This window comes from Sorghum bicolor, chromosome 8 (assembly GCF_000003195.3).
Source record: "Sorghum bicolor cultivar BTx623 chromosome 8, Sorghum_bicolor_NCBIv3, whole genome shotgun sequence".
Lineage (NCBI taxonomy): Eukaryota > Viridiplantae > Streptophyta > Magnoliopsida > Poales > Poaceae > Sorghum > Sorghum bicolor.
In genome coordinates this window covers 33,448,662-33,455,104 of record NC_012877.2, presented here as the reverse complement: position 1 = coordinate 33,455,104, position 6,443 = coordinate 33,448,662, and positions in this window count along the sequence as shown.

The window sequence follows — 6,443 nt, the reverse complement described above, 5'->3', positions numbered from 1 at the left end:
TCACATCGAAAGACATTCTTTGTGCCTAAAGGGTTAGTAGTAATAGACCGGTTAGTCAGATGCACTCTTTCTCCTAGTGGTAAAAAAATAAATACGATACTCTGGATAATTTCTCGGGTGAAGTGCTCACTGATATCCGTGCGCTTGCGGATCAATTCCTTATTGCGTTCCCAAATATCAACAGTCACCTATCGGCTCTTGTTCGGAACCATGCCCCTAAAACCAACATACATTCAGCTTTAGATGGCAGATCAGATGTTTCGAGAAGTTATAGGAACAGTAACTGATGTCCCAGTCAAAATAGACGATCATTTTGTCTACACAGACTTTTAGGTTATTGACATGGGAGAAGACGAATACGACCCACCCATCATCCTTAGAAGACCGTTCCTCAGCACTGTTAAAGCAATCATCTACATTGGAACCGGAGAAGTCCATATGCACTTCCCCTCAGAAAAGGTACGCCGTTATTTTACTGACCCTAACTATATCTTTGAAGAATCTAAGCACGTCAGGAAATGACACAACCGCAACCAGAGGAGGCAAATCATCAAGGTTGGATGGGCAGACTATGAAGGAGAAGTTGTAAGATCAGAAGACGTAGAGTTTAAATAGAGCTATCCTGAGGAGACCATAGCACCGAGTCAGGTATGGAAAGAGAAGATAACTATACATGAAGAGGAGGCGCCTCCGGAAGTACCGACTACGCCACCCAACGAATCCCAGGACAATTGAGAAAACGGAGAGTCCCGTTCGGAGGACTTAAAAATACCGAATGCCTTGCCAAGAGGTAAACTTGGTAGTTATCCTTTCCCTTTCAATTATTTTAAATAGTTTACTTAGTTAATTATGTTCATACTATCCTAAAAAGAAAATAAAAATGTGAAAAATAGTAAGCCCCATGTGAGTATACAAGCGGCATAAAACCCATAAGTACATTCACTGTGGTGGCATAAAAATAAAATAAATATTTCCTTTCTACTTTATAAAATGAAAATATAAAAACTTGGGAGCAATAATTGTTGAGGAAGCTCAACATGATAAAGGCTAGATATTTATGCTAACACTTAATCAGTTCCACAAGGCTTTGTTGTCTATTTGAGCTCCACAGAATTTAAGAATCAAGAAGACTAGCAGACAGAGGACATTCTAATCGCTGTCAAGATACTGCCGACTTTCAAATACACCTCTGCCACCTGCTAGCTACATCAAGAGAAATTACGTCAAAATTCAGCTTGGGGGAGAGCACCCCCATTTATCCCGATAAGTATTTCTACCTATCTTTATACTTACATTATATTAGAATTTAAATATACATAACTATAGAAAACCAAATAAAGATTTTATGCTTATATATATATCTTTTGCTTAGTGTGTTTAATAAATAAATAAAGTGGCTATGCTAATCTGTATCTAAATAAAACTCTAGCATGGATATGATGAATAGTTGCTCTGCTTAATTTTAAAATTTGAAGTTCTCTCTCCAGTTTAGATATAACTGTTATAATTTAAAGCTTGCTCTAGACCTAAACTTGTGAGATGAAAACTTGATCTAAAGTCTAAGTTATTAACGGATACGATATGGGAAGGTTGAGCTGTTGTTTATCTGTTACTAGAGATGCTAGAATTCTGGAGAATTTTATCTTTGAAAATCTTTGAAATGTTGCATGATGAGTTCCTGTATGATGAGAGTTTAAATTCCTACCACAGCCATATATACATGCTTGCTAGACTTTGAGCCATATATTTACTATTTACTGCTTATGAGCATTGAGTGTGGTCAAGCTGTGTAGACCCTTAGGAGCTTGTCATGTGGTTAAATCAAGATTCACTTGCACATTCACTCACACATGGTGCTTCTACTCCGGAAGTACCATCCACATATATCCACTCATTTCCATCTCCAGAACCACCTAAAAATATTCAACTCCTAATCCGGGAGAGAATAGCCAAAAATATCTCTGTTTTTCCTTATGAAATAAATGCTCAAGTTATCTTGTTACTACCACTTGCTATATTATCTCAAGAGATGAGTGCTCTAAAAAAAAGAAATAAAGATACGAGGAAATAAAAAGGGGCAAGTGCCCGGAACCTCAAAAGAAAATAAAAAGTGAGACGAGAGGTAAAAATGGACAAGTGTCCGACAGTAGAATTAGGGGTACAAGATACCCACCTGAGATAAAAGAAAAAAAATAGCATCTCATTCTCCCCATAAAGTTTCAAAAAGCAAGAAAGGTATGTATCCCCTCAAAAGAGCAAAAGTAGAATTAGACTTTCACCATTGTTATCACCATCATCACCATACACCATTCATTCACCACACATGCACATCTTGATTAAACTTATTGACTTGTTTCTTTGGATCCATGGTTTGACTATACAATAAATGTCTTGTAAGTATGTATACTTTATCTCCCACCTATGAGCTCCAGATATTAAAGCCTTATTAGAGTAGGGTGAGAGAGGAGGCAATGTCACTATGCTTTATACCACAAATACTACATATATTGAGAGAAGGCATATACCATCACTGCCTTGGTAAGGATCCAGAAATACCACAAAAGAGAGATTTGAGAGAGTCAGACAAGGAATCTCTGAGTTTTATTTGAAAATCTGCAAAAAACTCCAGAGCTATAGTTGATCAAGAATAAGAGACATGGCACTTGACTAGACTGTTCTATCTTTTAACCACTCGAGACAGAAGTGACGGTTACAAGTCCCATGGTGAAAGGTAAAGTAAGTAAGTTTTAAGTCTTGACAGTTTACTCTAACTCAGAGATGAGACCTCATTTAAAAGCATGTGTACCGTCAATTTTTAAAGTACTGCAGCAACTTCTAATATATCACTGAGATTATCCTTGCTCAGGGACGAGCAAGAGGTAAGCTTGGGGGAGTTTGTTGACGGTCCTTAAGTATCAAATTTAATTATCAAATAAATAAAGAAAAGGACCCAAATGAAATCAACATCTATACTTAGGGTTTTATCTGACAGAATTCCACGAGTTTTGGTGTTTGTCTATTTCTGCAGGGGGTTATCAGGAAATATGGAAGAAAGGCCCACATGTCAGGATTACGTAAAGATATTAACGTGCTGCGCAATTATCTTACATCTAGAAGACTCCAGAAGCCACGAGACCGAAGCGGAGGCGAAACGGGGCCAGACCCTGGGCGGCCGCCCAGTTGGTCAGGGCGCCCGCCCTGCCCCTGAGTCCAATCAGGACTCTGCTTTGCGGGAGATCTCCACCGACCTAAAGGATGAATCTAAATCATACAATCTGTGTTGGTTTGATCCAAGGGCCCATATTCACTTGAAGGGACTATAAAACCAGACCCCCTGGCCCCTGGAGGAGAGAGCCTCTCAACCCTAATTCATTGTTCCATCAAGGGAGAAGAAGCCTGTGATCAAGATTAGAGCCACCACATCAATTAGACATCTAGATTAGCATAGCTACATAGGATTAGAACTAGAAGGAGTCAATCTTCGATTGGTTTCCGGATCTGTCAGGAGGATTCTTGGTAATTCTCTAATTGTGCCTCTAATTGCTTTCTAATTATCTTTGTTCTTCAATATTATGAATATGACTTTGTTCTACTTCAATATATTGCTTATGACTTTGCTCTATTTGCTTATATTCAAGATTATATTGTTCTTAGTTTATCATAGTTATGTACTTGGCTTAGTTAGATACGATCTATATACATGATTAGGATCGTATAGCGTTTATCCATCGGATCCATGGGTAAATGATAGATATTGTGTAGGCGTGGTGCTTATACCGTATTTATCTGCGATTGTACCCAATATGCCAGATCGTGGGGTGGTTCGTGATAGTGACAGCTTCATTGATTCTTATATAGTCCCCCTCTCGTGTATTGGGCTGGCAGAGCAACATTATTACAGGGGAGTGATTGCTATGTTTCTCATATTCCTTGCTAATATCACTATGCATGGGCGTAGTCTTGTCTCGCAATGATTGCTAAGTATGCTTGCACTAACTATGATATGCTAGACTATATAGTTGAGAATAACTTAGGGAATATTCTTGTAGTTCGTTCTAATACCATGCTAATGACTTTCTAGAGTATCTAATTGAGGCGCTTATCATATTTATTATGTGGCTAGATCAGATTAGTTATCCTTGTCACTATTATTATTTCATATATCTTTTATGTGACACTTATCCCTGTATGATGAGTTAGATATAATGTTCTCAATTATACATGCAATGATAGATGCTCAATCTCATATTCTATTCTGTAATCATTAGTGATGATTTCTAATCCCTTCCCAGTGGTAAAAATATAAATAACGATACCTGGAATACTTCCCGGTTAAAATGCTGCATCGGTATTAATCTGTGCGCTTGCAGATCCCATTCATTATTTATTTAGAAGAGCAATTGCATATTTCAATACCGCGTCTCTCATGTCATGCTGGGGATGACAACTTGGCTTAAGTGGTGTGAGGGATAGGTTTGGCATTTTTGGCACCGTTGCTAGATTTAGAACTTAGTCTACTTTTGGTAATGATGTTAAGAATACCCAACAAGCACCTATCATCCTAGGGAGGCCATTCTTGAACACCACGGGAGCTATCATCTACGCTAGTGCTGCCAAGATCAGTTTCTACGTCAAAGAGAAGAAGGAGACATTTTTCTTCAAGAACAAGACTACACAAATTCAAGATCAATCCAGACGTGAATCAAGGAAGAGGACCAACAGGAGAAACAGGAACAAGCAAGTGTGGACCGAGTCAGCTAAGATGGTCACTGTAGTCCATGGAGGCCAAGATCATCAAGTTAAGTCACCGTTTTTGACCAAGAAGGACGACCCAAGAATGCCAAGCATCTACTGCTCCATAAATGGATACAACTTCTACAAGACGATTTGTGACACCGGATCGGGCGTCAACAAAATGGCCGCAGTCACTTATCGGCTCTTGTTCGGGACCTTGCCACTAAGACCAACATACATTCAGCTCCAGATGGCAGATCAGACATTTCGAGAAGTTAAAGGAATAGTATCTGATGTCCCAGTCAAAATAGACGATCACTTTGTCTACACAGACTTTCAAGTTGTTGACATGGGAGAAGATGAGTATGATCCACCCATCATCCTTGGAAGACCCTTCCTCAGCACCGTTAAAGCAATTATCTACATTGGAACCGGAGAAGTCCATATGCACTTCCCCTCAGAGAAGGTACGCCATTATTTTACTGACCCTAACTATATCATTGAAGAATCTAAGCAGGTCAGAAAAAGACGCAACCGCAACCAGAGGAGGCAGATCATCAAGGACGGATGGGCAGACTATGAAGGAGAAGTTGTAAGGTCAGAAGACGTTGAATTTAAATAGAATTATCCAGAGGAGATTGAAGCACCGAGTCAGGTATGGAAAATGAAGATAACTATACAAGAAGAGGAGGCGCTGCCGGAAGTACCGACTACGCCACCCAACGAACCTCAGGACAATTAAGAAATTGGAGAGTCCCGTTCGGAGGACTTAAAAACACCGAACGCCTTGCCAAGAGGTAAACTTGGTAGTTATCCTTTCCCTTTCAGTTATTTCAAATAGTTTACTTAGTTAATCAAGTTCATACTATCTTAAAAATAAAATAAAAAATGTGAAAAAACAGTAAGCCCCATGTGAGTAGACGAGTGGCATAACACCCATGAGTACATTCACTGTGGTGGCATAAAAATAAAATAAATATTTTTCTGCTTTATAAAATAAAAATATAAAAACAGGGAGTAATAATTATTAAGGAGTCTCAAGATAATAAAGGCTAAATATTTATGCTAACACTTAATCAGTTCCACAAGCTTTGTTGTCTATTTGAGCTCCACAGAATTTAGGAATCAAGAAGACTAGCAGACGGATGACATTCTAATCGCTGTCAGAATGCTGCTGACTTTCAAATACACCTCTACCACCTGCTAGCTACACCAAGAGAAATTACGTCAAAATTCAGCTTGGGGGAGAGCACCCCCATTTATCACGATAAGTATTTCTATCTATCTTTATACTTATATTATTTTAGAATATTAAAATACATAAACTATGAAAAACCAAATAAAGATTTTATACTTATATATATCTTTTGCTTAGTATGTTTAATAAATAAATAAAGTGGCTATGCTTATCTGTATCTAAATAAAACTTAAGCATGGATATGATGAATAGTTGCTTTGCCTAATTTGCACATTTTAAGTTCTCTCTCAAGTTTAGATATAACTGTTATAATTTAAAGCTTGCTCTAGACCTAAACTTGTGGGATGAAAACTTGATCTGAAGTCTAAGTTGTTAACGGATACGATATGGGAAGGTTGAGCTGCTGTTTATCTGTTCCTAGAGATGCTAGAATTCTGGAGAATTTTATCTTTGAAAATCTTTAAAATGTTGCATGATGAGTTCCTGTATGATGAGAGTTTAAATTCCTACC